Below are 12,816 nucleotides of genomic sequence, written 5' to 3'. Positions count from 1 at the left end.
TGCTGTTTATCCACTTCAAAATTATTAGTATATAAAATAAATCAGCTTCCAGTTCGACACATAAAATCGACAATGACACCGCAATAAAATGAATACCAGGAAGTTTATGCTCTACATCGTAGTTATGCAATATAATGATGAAAAAAACTCAAACTTAACAATAAACAAAATATCTATACGCTATGGACTAGCTAGCCGTCATTTATCACGTATATTTTTTGAGAGTCATCGTTATTATAGTATAAAATAAAATTTCATAATTAATATTAAACTATACTATATATATATAGATGAATAATCATAATATTGATAGAATGATATTGGTAAAACACAGAAGAGAGCCAGGTCTAAAAAGTAATCTATTTTTTTTAAATATATTTTTCTTATGTTCATATTTTATATATAGCAATAAGTCTTTCATATTTCTTTACGAACAGATTAATACTGCATCGAATTATTGAGATAAATTAATCGAGATAAGCGATAAGTAATTTCCCGTTTTCGTTGGGAGCTATGCGAATTCAATAAATTATAAATTTTGCAAATATTCGAATCCGGTGCATTCCAGAGAGATAATATTGCTAAGCATTATCGAATATCCCGTGCAATTCCCACGATTATTTACTTTTATTTTCGCGATTTTTCAAGCAGCCACGACATGGCTCGATAAGCACATAATACAATTGCGCATCTCATTTTTGATGCTATTTGCCGCTGAAAATAACAAATAATAACAGCGGATTTATAATCGCTCTCATCTGTATCTGTAGAATTTGTCCAATATCACGACTGGAAATTCGCTGCAAATTGTTCTGCACATTTATCTTCTCAAACCGGAATTAAATTTAGCGCACAGTTGCTTTGAGCCTTCGCTTGCGTCAAACATATAAATATATATAGCACAAACAAAACATATCTGTTTATCTTAGATAGTCTGTTTAGTGCAATGCTAAACGTAAATAAGAATACAAGTACTGATGCTAATCATCAATTAGTTTAATTACTTAATAACCGGAAACTTGTGAGATACTAGCAATTGTCGCCATGCAACATAAATTGCGAATATATAGTCTCGCTTTAAAAAAAATAAATTTTTTAAAGTACATAATTTTTCTACAGACAACTTATTTCTTTCAAATGGAAATAAAAAATATAACAAAATGTATTTTAATATTTGTGGAATAATGCTACCGCGCATTAACGGCTGTACTATATATAATAAAAATATAAAAAAATAATAAAAATAAAATAAAAAAATATAATGAAAAATAATTAAATAAATATATAAATAATATATTTAACATATATAATAAAAAAATATACAATAAAAAAATCTTTTAAGTAAAAAAACAAAAGCTGGGGTAAGAATTAGATAAATCTCAATTTCAAAAAGACTTTTCGTACAATAGCGACGTAAAGTAGACTTATGCCATTATTGCGCTCGGCTTCCCAGGTCAGTTTCCCTACTGTATAATTACGAGTGATAAACAGCCACACGTAGTAGCCTATTTCTGTATACGCGAGATATACTTTCGTCTCCACATCGATAGAGAACTCGCGAGAGCGCGGGTCGTTTACTTTCGCTGCTTAAGGCACGTTCACACAACACGCTTCTAAATAAGGCATGCCGCTGAAATGCGGCATCGCGCAAGGTATAATCTCCTTAATTAGGTGTACTATGGTTCTATTTCGTGAAGCACGTCGCGAACTTTTCGATTTTACATGATAAAACATTGTTGCATTGTTGCAGTAAATCAAGAGAATTCTACTGAGAAATTTATACGCTTCTGTAAATGCTAAATTTTTCACGTTTTTGTGCATTATTGCAGAGAGATTTAAAACACATGTGACAATAGATAGTTTTCTAGAAACGACTAAATTGCTATTAAAAGTTTTAAATTTTTTTTGCGAATTCATAATTATTTACAATTAACGTATAAAATTAACGTATAAAATTAACATATGTTTGGCGATATATTTCGATCGATGAGAAAAGAGATAGTATTCGAACGATTAGTATTTATTTCAACGTAAACCAAAAAGTATTAATTAATATCAAGGAAAAAAGAGGTATCGCGCCAAACTGACAGCAGACGGCAGATATACACTGCAGCTGATTTAAACAGCTGTCAACCGCGAGATAAAGCCAATCGATGAGCAATTAGGTGGTTCGCGTTCGCGCCAAATGAAAAACTAATTATCACAACTATTCGCTCTCATTGAACCCGATCATTATAAACTGATGATTATTATCGGTATCGCGGAACACCCGAGGAGCCACGAACAAAATACCAGATTTGTCTATCTGCGCCATAGGTTTTTCTCTCAAAATTTAATAGATTAATTTGTAACATTCCCATCTCGTGCGGGCGCGATGTATTATTTACGCTAATAATACACGACACGCGATACTTCGAATATATAATCTATATTTAAGCAATTTCGATTTCAATGCCGCAAATGATATAATCATCTAACGGCGTCCCCGATCGTTAAAGCATTGACCACATAATTTGCATGTAAGAAGCGTTATGTACGTAGAGTAACGCAAGCAGAACTTTAAGTAATCCTCTATAAGCTCGTTTTCATTGCTTTCGTAACGTCTTGTTTATTTAATCGATTCGGAGTTTCGGAACGCAATCTCGAATACTCGTGCAATTTGCGTGAAATCTGCGTGTATTTTCAGCGCGAGATCCTCCTACCATATTTTTTTTCGTATAACCAACGGGTTTATGGGGAAAAAAAAAAAAAAAACTGCAACCCGATTCTAACATTTTCCGCTACGACGACGTTTCCATATCGGGGTGGAATTTCCTCGTTCGATGCCTCGCTGAAACTTGAATGTAACGGAAAGCGATTACGCGCGGTTTCGCTCGTACACCGGCGATGACGCATTAATCGCAATGACACTTTAATACCGGGGAGGACGTGGGTATTTATGCGTCGGCTTTATCGCGGTGCAAATATTAACGCCTGCGTGAACCCGCTGCGACCTAAACACGATCGCGTTCGAGAGTCGGGTTGAGCAAAAAAAAGGCCTCCCGCAACAGGGAGAAAAACAAATACGGCTATTTAAAACTCGAGAACTTTCGTTTCGTGAAATTTGATTATCGAAATATAATATTAGATCCGAAATTAAAAGACAGTTGCGTTAACACTTGTCGTTTCTCATTTGTTATAAAGAAAATACGTGAAAATAATATATGTAAATGCAAATATAAACAAACTCTTTGTGCAATCTGAAATTCACACACAATTAGCTTAAAATTTAATTTTATTATTATTATTTAAATGCAGTTTACATCTGTTACATGATATTATGCCAGGAATTTAACCAATAACAGTGAAATAATATAATTAGAATGTGCAAAAATGCGTGTAATAAACAAAATAATAAACTTATCACTTCAATCTAATAGAAGATGACTTTCATATATTCTCTACAAAAATATTTAAAATACAAAAATATTTATCATCGTCATGCCTCATGTGTAACTTGTATCAAGTAATTTTGCCCTTAAAAGTGTTGTTCTGCATTTTTAAAAACAATAAAGATATTTTAAATATAAAGGTGAAATAAGCTATCTTGTCTATGATAATTTAATCAAAATATCAATATTAAAACAGTACAGTATATAACTGATACAATGATATTTATTGGATGAGAATTTGAAACCACATACACAGAAGGAATAATTACGTATTTCTAATATTTAAAAGCTGATGTCATAATTGGTCAGAAATGAAATGTCTTATATTTAATGATTACGAAATGACTCGAGATAAGAGCAAAGCATGAATCGTTTTAATCATTTTGTTGGCACGCAGAGAATTCTGATGTCAATGGGTTTAACAAATCGTGATTACAAGAATTTCGTTAGCTATCTTTTGTTTCATTTATAAGACCGTTAGTTTCCATTTTTTTGTATATATGGGAAATCGTTAATCCATACGTCCAGAAAAAATAAAATTTTACGATAAAAACTTTCTATTTGACGCGTCACAAACTTTACACAATAGCACGAAATTACTTGTATTTTATAGCACGTTAATCGACGCAGAGTATAATAGCGTAGATAAATTGCTGTATGTTTTAGAAATTTTATTTCTGGATTTTTATATTCGGTATATAAATTGATTATTTTCGTTCACGCGAGCGCTCGAGGATTTCGCATGAATTCTTTGTTCTCGTCAAAAGTATCAATGATAATAAAACTCGGTTTATAAGTCAAAAAGAATATTGATTATTGTGTAACACAAATAATAAATTTATTGTGTTATTAATATTAACGAAATAATCTAATAAATATCTGTAAAGAAAAGCTAATGATTTTGTATATCTGTAATCATTAGATTTTTGTACATTATATTATTTTGTAGATTATATGTTATCAATAAAGCGATATTCGCGCATAATTTGCTATGCCAAGAATTAAATAACTTTCGCACTTCAAAACTTATCGAAATTTCCGATCTTTCAATATTGCCAATAATGGATTTTCATCTGAAACTTGATTACAAGCCAGACTTCAAGAACAGAAAACATTTACTCGGATAAAAATACATTTTATAGAGAGAGAAGTTTTAATAATTAAAGCTGAAGCAGAGAAGCTTGCAAGATATTAAAATAATCTAATTTTAATTGTCATAATAAATCATCATACGCGTGCATGTGTGGAATTGATGATGTCGAAGTTGTGTCGCGATGTCGAACTGGAAACCAGCAGAGAACAAAAGTGAAAAGGCAAAATATCACAACTTTTAAATGGCGGACCGATTTGATTTCCGATGCCGACGCGTGAGACAGAATTTTAATTACTCGCTTATCCTATAGAAAATTGATGTTCCTCCATACATCTCGCTCTCTTTCTCTTTCCGGCATTCCGTGCATTGTCCTCTCGCTTTTTTTCACGAACGTCCATCGATGGAAACGAGAAATCAATGGTTCCCTCCCCACCCCCTTCCGTGTACGCTGTGTACGCGACGTACGTTTTTATTATTTTGTCTTGCTGGCAGCCGAACACGAAAATTTTGAAAAATATTTTGTAACAAAATGTACACGTATATCTGGTTTCCCCTGTTTTTATAGAGAACAAAAATAACTTTGCTAAAAAAATGCATATAACTGCATTTATCTTTTCCCCTCATATATGTTCTCAAAAATATATTTTAATCACTAAATTCAATATAAAATTTTTTTGTTATTTTATCTCTCTCTTCACATAGACACATATACGCTTGACGGATTATTACGCGAAGGAATATTACTTTACTGCTTTCTTTGGCGGCAGCTTGCATCACATGCAGTAATATCACATTCTCTCCGTCATCAGTAGATGATAGAACAAACTGCCGGAAGTAACAATTTCGAAATGTACGGCCACACGCATAGTTTATGCTTTTGAATGATTAACCACTGCCAACAGAGAGACGAAGCGCGGAAGACACGTAGCTTTCGAACGGGTGTCTAATTAATCTCTCTACAATATTCTCTACAGTCCGCCGACAAACGCGATTAACTTTGGTCGTGACGCGATGCGGCGATTCGCAAAGGACCCCAAACCCTCACCGCACATTTAGGGTTAAATGTAGTCGTTCGATTCAGAAATTAAAGTTCCGTCAGTTCAAGAAGAGCACGACCGGCAATTTTTATATCTTTATATTATATACACATATTTTTTATATTAATTTATATAATTTTTTTTATATTAATTATATTATTTTATATAATTTATATTAATTTTTTTATATCAAATTTATGGGCTTTAAGAAGAGAAATGTCATTTTTCTGTCAACAAAATATTGCTGTTCTCTCGCTAATAAAATATATGTCAGTAGTAAAAAAAAGTAATTATAATATAAAATAATTGTATGACAAGAGAGATATTATTACCAATATTCACTCTGTATTTTAGTCCATTTGAATGCCTAGCGCGAAGCAGGAATTATTCATCGAAACGGCTTTTGGAGCAGCTGGTGCCGAAAGTCGCTCGCGAGGGAAACAATTTCCCGAATCGCCGGTTTACGATCGTGTATACCGCGACGTAAGGTTTCCTCGAGGAAACGACGATCTCACCCACCGATCGCGTAAACGTTCCTGTTTACTGTCGGAATAACAATAAACTGGAGCGTGATATACAAGCGTCGTCGCCGACAAACTCGCTCGTCGAACACAAAACACGAACGACGTTATTCTGGAAGCTTCGTGGAATTCCTTTCAGAGATACGGGTACGAGAGACTAGAGCACGATCCACGTGGAAAAATGTGATTATGTAGTAAGAAAGAACGAAAAGGGATTCGAGCGTGTCATTGTTCCCGAGGATTCTTTAACGATCAAAAGCGACCGCCGTGGAATTTCGTCATTGAGAAGTCGCCCCGGACGAATGAGAAAGCGAGATTCAATCAAACATGCTGAGATGTTAATGCGTGGGAGGAAATAGAACTTGATGCGAGATTGATTTAAGTGAATGCTAGATGCGACGACACGCAGTGACGCATATAAATGCAATTCTACTATTTCAACACGGAGAGATTTTTTCTTGTTTATAAAATTATATAAAACATATTTTCCTACGCAGATTGTTTCAATTTTCAAATCTCAATTAATTGTGCCTCGAATGAAATTTTTTTTTTGTTAAAAAATTGTTCAAAATTCAGTTTGCAAAAAAATAGTATAGAAATTTCTCTCGTATTTACAATCGAGAAAAAAGATCGAGCTAATGAGAGCTAATGAGAGTCAAGCGCAATAATTGTAGAGAGAGAGCGCAGTCTTTGAACATAATTAGCATCGAAATATAAATGTTTCGATCACATCTTCAGAAAAAAACACACAAAAAATCATAAAGATGTGCCTGAAATATTCATTATACATTTTGTTAATAATAAAGATCTGCTTTCTCTTATCAATCCATAATTTTTTTCCTCGATAAAAAAAAATCATACAGTTTAATATTCACTATAAATTTTGTTAATAATATTAAAAGATCCGCCTCATCTTATCAATCCATAATTTTTTTTCTCGATAAAAAAATTAATTAAATAAAAAACAATTAATAATACAGTGTTTAAATTCTCATGTTGCAATCCCCAGAATTCTTCGCAATCATTTTTCTTTGTTACGAAGGCGGAAATTTACAAATTTGCCGTTGAGAAAAGTACGACCGAAGGTTCGTAAAGAAAAGCACCGGCCGTTTCCGGTAACAATGGGACGCCCCGTGGAGCGTACGTTCTGGAACGCACTCCGAGGAGAATCCGAGAAGGTTATCCGAAAACCGGAAGTCTCGTTCTCTCGCAATCGCATTCTCTCGAGCCTGCGCCTACGCGGGAGGGAATTTTCCATCGCGACTGAAGGAGAAAAGGAAAACTCACCGTAAATACGAGGATAATCCGTGTGCTGCCGAATAACGTATTGCGCTTCCGGAGGTCCCTCTTTTTCAGTCGTAGTACACTCTGTGGCACATGTCACAACGAAAAACGAACGACGTCGTTAAACAGACGGCGGAGAGAATCCGAAGGAAGGTCGGTTACCTTTTCTTCACTTTCGGTCCTTTCGCCTTTTCTCTCTCTCTCTCTCTCCCCTTTTATACACAACGAAAACTCTTCCTCCGATTCTTCTCGCGCGCACTCTTCTCCGAATGTGTCGTTGCCGTTAGGTTAGGTCGCCGGTTCGTCACGCAGGCAGGTAAGCAGATACGGAAATTCGGGTCTCGAGTCGCTCTTTCTCTTTCTCACTCACTCACAAATCGCGGTCTTTTGATACGGAGAATGTCCGACAGGCAGGTACGTTACTGCTCTTTCCTTTCTTTATCTTTTCGTTTTAATCCGGGAGAGAAAAATCGTCAGGATAGAAAAGTATAAAAAAAAGCGAAACACAATGCACACAATTCGACGAACTTGACGAGATTCGCGAGGACTCTTTCTCTTCCTGTCGTAAAACTCGGGGCGCGTTCTTTCTTTCTTTCGGAATATACCGGTATTGAGTATATGTGCGACTCACGTTTGCTCGACCGGAGGTGAAGAAGAGTCTCGACTCGACGATCGATTGTTTACACACTGCGCGCAAAATATCAACAATATTGTCGCCGTAAAAACGTCTCGTTTCCCCCTCGCGTTGTTTTATTCCGCCTCTCTTTCGCACGGTTCCTGTCGCCGTCCTTTGTTCCTCACGCCTCGGCCGCTGCTACGTGACTGACCGCTTCGTGTGCGCTCGAGGCTCACGAACCGGGCCGAAGACAGCCGAGGAAGGATCCCGACGGTTCGTCGATCGGAAACGACCCTCGACGCGGCGAGCCGAGGGAGAAGAATCTTCCTTTGTTCAGGCGAGACCGAGCGGCACGACGACGACGACGACTTGTAACATAGTTCACTCTTCCTCTCGCTCCCCGTTTTTCCTTCTCTCTTCCTCCCTCGATATAGATATATGTATACCTTTCCCTCGTATTATTTTGATCCTCCTTTTTTCGCTCCCTTCGCGCGCGCATACACTCGTACACTCCTTTCTCTCTCTTTCACTCTCTACCTCTCATTCGTTCTTTCTCTCGTTCTCTCTCACCCCTCTCGCTTCGCGCCGGCGATGCGAGCGATCGCGCGGTCTGTTGGTAACTGAGACACCAACGACGGAGACCGAAACGCGGCGTCGAGACGCTCCGGCGAGTGGTGGGGAAAGCTCTCGAGCGTCTCTCACCCCACCACTGTCGTTACTCGACGCCGACGCCGACGCCGACGCCGACGCCGACGCCGACGCCGACGCCGACGCCACCACCACCGCCATCGCCGCCGGTATCCTCCCCCTTCCCCCTATAGTTCCGGTCGCCCTCCCGGACGGCGCGCAACACCCTCGTCAGGCGGTATCAACCCGGTGTTGGCGCGACGAGGCGCCCGTTGGCGTCATAACGGGTGGCCTGATCGAAAGAAGTTTGTCTAAAAGTCTAAACGATGATCGATCGGCAGCACACGATTGCGCGAGATGACTCGGGACGATAACCTTGATCTTGATCTGCGAATTTCGGGAATAAAGTTGCGTATGCTCGAGAGAAGATTGGTGAGAGTTGGAAAAATTTTGTCTTTTTTTTCTCGTTGAGATTTTTGAAAGATCTATGTCGGGATTTTTTTTATCAAGAGGGTATGTAATATAAGTTTCACAGTGAAATTCTTAGTAAAATAAAATTCAACGTAGCGAGGGTAATATAAATGTATGTGGGAGAGAATCAACATTATTGTTTTATCGATATACAAGTGCATTTTGCCCGACGTCTCGCGATAAATAATGCAAAACTGACGCGGCAATTGGACAATCGAACATAAAACCGTAACCAATTACAAACGAACGCAGGTTTCACATCCGTTCCGTAACCTACGATACACTATAGTTTGCGACGAATCAATAAAACCCCTATCTATTACGACGAAAACGCGACGCAATCATACTGTTTCATAAAGTTATTTCTTTTCTTTCAGTAGGGTCATTCCACGCAATCAAATTCATATCGATATCTTATTTCTTGAGACAGAAATCTTCAGTCTCTCTAGCTATGCGATTATTACTTTATATATAAAATTAATATATGTATTGTATAAATATATAATATATATTTATAATTATATAATATAATATATTAATAAATATATAAATACATATATAATATATATAATATACACTGAAAAAGAATTTGTTAACTTGACTAGATTTTTCAACAAAATTACTATTTTGTTAATTAAACATATATTAGTATTTAAGTCAAATATACGTTTTGTTAGATTTAATATGTTATATTTAATTTAAATATTGCTATGTGTTCAATTAACAAAATAATATTTAGTTGAAAGGTTTAATCAAGTTAACAAATTTTTCTTTTTCAGTGTATATATAATTAATTATATATTTATATATATTATATTAATTTATATTTATATTATAATAAATATATATATTTGCAAAATATAATTGTGTTCAAAGGCTATTTCAATAGAGACAAAATCTCAAGCACGAACATATAATTAAATACAATATTATTTAACTTGTTAATTAACTTTTGGAAGCTGAAATAAAATCTTACATAGGTGATGCAATAATTTCTTTATCACGTAATTTTAGGAGATGTGGAATTTTTTTACTTGCATTATATGCATTCGTATAATACGAAGATTTTTAATTATTACTCTACATAGTATCGCATTGAAATTTACACCAGGTAAAAATTAAACTATACATTAAGAGATTAATAATGCCGAAATATTTTCTCGTAATAATAAAAATTCAGACTGCGATTCATTTAAAGCGCACATGTAAATGTATATGCTGAAAAAAAACATGAGAAGCCTAGGGGTATGGACAGGTGAGGATGAGAGTTAATGAGGAAAAGTATGCCGGTCATTACGAGAGAGGGAATGTTTTACATCCGTGAGAAAATTTTCTGCACTCCGCGGTTTTTCCGTCTCTGTGTGGAGATCGCGGTTTTGCTTTCATTGGACATAATATCCGTAACGATGTTTATGTGCTCCTACATTAAACTATAGTCTACACACACCGCACATAATTCAACCTTAACGTATACCTCGAGGCTATATATGTTTTGCGCCAATTTTTTTATCGCGCTAATCGTAAAAATGTTGTTATTCGTATTAGACGCTCGTTAAACGAAAGAAAAGAATGCGATATAATAAAAGAATATTACATAAGGCAAGAAAGTGCAAGTACGCAATTATACGAAATCGGGAAGTGCGTAAAATATTGCAGAATAATCTTGTGTCATGTCAAGAATGACTCGAGAAAAATATTTTTGCAACAATTTGTTATATAAAGATTACTTATGTATGTGTAGGAAGTTTGTGTTACAAATTAAAGGTATTGCGGTGATCATGTCGGAATTTGTCTTGCGCAAATGTATCCACTTATTCATAAAAAACCACCCTACTTTAATATATCACAATACGTGAAATCCATTATGTCACATGTATTATAGCAAATTTTTATTAGAAACGGAAAGGTTTTCTCGCGTTTTTTTTCAATACTCGCGCGTTTATACGAGTTTTAGCATTATTTTACGGTATAAGAAAATATTAAGGCAGGTAGATTACCATGTATATATAGAAGGGAGAATATTTCACAAAGTTGACATCCATGAAAAAACATCCCTGTGAGAACCGAAGAAAACAGCGGGAAGGGAAGAGAAATAAATAGCCGAGTTTTTCTTTTCCACTGATTTGACAGATGGATTATTCGGTAGTATTGTGTGAAAAATAAGGTGGATCAATTATACAATGGTGAAAATCCGCATAGCATAATCCCAAATGAATCGACGGCGAAATTATGCGACAAAAAAGCCAAACGACGGAAAGGCAATGACGAATGGCATCTTATTTGAGCATAGAATTAAAAGATTAGAGCTACATCTGTATAGGAAGCAAAAAGAATATCTTTCTCTCTCTCTTTCGTGCTTTATGTCATTATAACTAATGTGACAAGTTGTATTATTAAGTATATTATTTTATTTATTATTTATGTTATTTTATGATTAACAAAGGGTATCTCTATACAGAGAAAATTTTCTCTTAGAATTTACCCTAAAAATCATGGTAATCGTGGAACAATATGGTATGGAAAGAATTTTAGAATTTCTCTGATTAATATTTATCACAATAAAAATAATATCTATTACAATAAAATATAAAACATGTTTGATTAATTTTACTAAACTGCATAGTAAAATCATTAATCAATCATAGTAAAATCATTAATCAAACATATCTTATATTTTATTGTGATAGATATTATTATTTTTATTGTGATAAATATTAATCAGAGAAATTCTCATAAAATTCTTTCCATTTTATATTATCCCACGATTACCATGATTTTCAGGATAAATTCTAAGAGAAAATTCTCTCCGTGTATAACAAAAAAAATTAACATTTATTTTAAATAAGACGCTAAGTTTATTGGTTATTTTTTGGATGTTTTGAGAAACATCTCGCTTTCGAAAATTCTGTGTGCCTTAAAAATTCCAAATTCGCGTGACAGGTAGACGAGCTATCATTAACTTTCGTCACGCGCTCGACTTTCCAATCATTCCCCCAACTAATGCCAGGAATCTTGAAGACAGATGAAAACATTCTAACCGTTAAACACGTTCGCGGGCACAAACGCAGGCCTTTTCATTTCGTTACGAGCATTGCACGCGTATAATTACGAGTCTCTTTCATTGGCATGCATGGAAGACGTATTAACTATAGAGATGCGACTGTAGTTATTACTTAAGACTCAATGTTTTCGACAGTCGTATCACGATGTCACATACCTTTTGGCATTGCACGTGGTCGAAACAAGTATGCGTACGATATCGTTACAACATTTGAAACAATTTATATTTAAAATTATTTGGAAACACGAATACTAATGCATTTTACAATTACACACTGAGAGAATTTTCTCTTAGAATTTACCCTGAAAATCATATGGGGTAATCGTGGGACAATATGGTATGGAAAGAATTTTATGAGAATTTCTCTAATTAATATTTATCACAATAAAATATAAAATATAACATGTTTGATTAACTTTACTACACTGCATCGTAAAATTAATCAAACATATTTTGTATTTTATTGTGATATAGATATTACAATATTATTTTTATTTTGATAAATATTAATTAGAGAAATTTTTATAAAATTCTTTCCATACCATATTGTCCCACAATTACCATGATTTTCAGGGTAAATTCTAAGAAAAAATTCTCTCTGTGCATATTCGATACATTTACGCATTACTGTCCTAAATGTTACAAATCACGAAAAATAAAAATAGAGAGAACTAA

At 34.9% G+C, this 12,816-nt stretch overlaps 1 protein-coding gene across 4 annotated transcripts in view; it reads right to left on the bottom strand.

The window, feature by feature from the left end:
• Positions 1 to 12,816, bottom strand: part of Brat (tripartite motif-containing protein brain tumor) — a 114,311-nt gene that overhangs the window by 68,209 nt on the left and 33,286 nt on the right. For 2 of the 4 annotated variants that reach the window (XM_083037524.1, XM_083037507.1), the window contains exon 1: positions 7,370 to 8,619. The exons of the other annotated variants lie outside the window; for them this stretch is intronic. The gene's annotated coding sequence lies outside the window, so the exon portion shown is untranslated. Of the gene's footprint in view, positions 1 to 7,369; positions 8,620 to 12,816 lie in introns of those variants that run through there. 4 annotated transcript variants of the gene reach the window in all.

Source organism: Prenolepis imparis, unplaced genomic scaffold (assembly GCF_030444845.1).
Source record: "Prenolepis imparis isolate NDT839.2.m4 unplaced genomic scaffold, iyPreImpa1.0 SCAF_1, whole genome shotgun sequence".
Taxonomy (NCBI): Eukaryota; Metazoa; Arthropoda; class Insecta; order Hymenoptera; family Formicidae; genus Prenolepis; species Prenolepis imparis.
The sequence above is the reverse complement of the archived record's forward strand: the minus strand, read 5'-3'. Positions and strand labels throughout refer to the sequence as shown.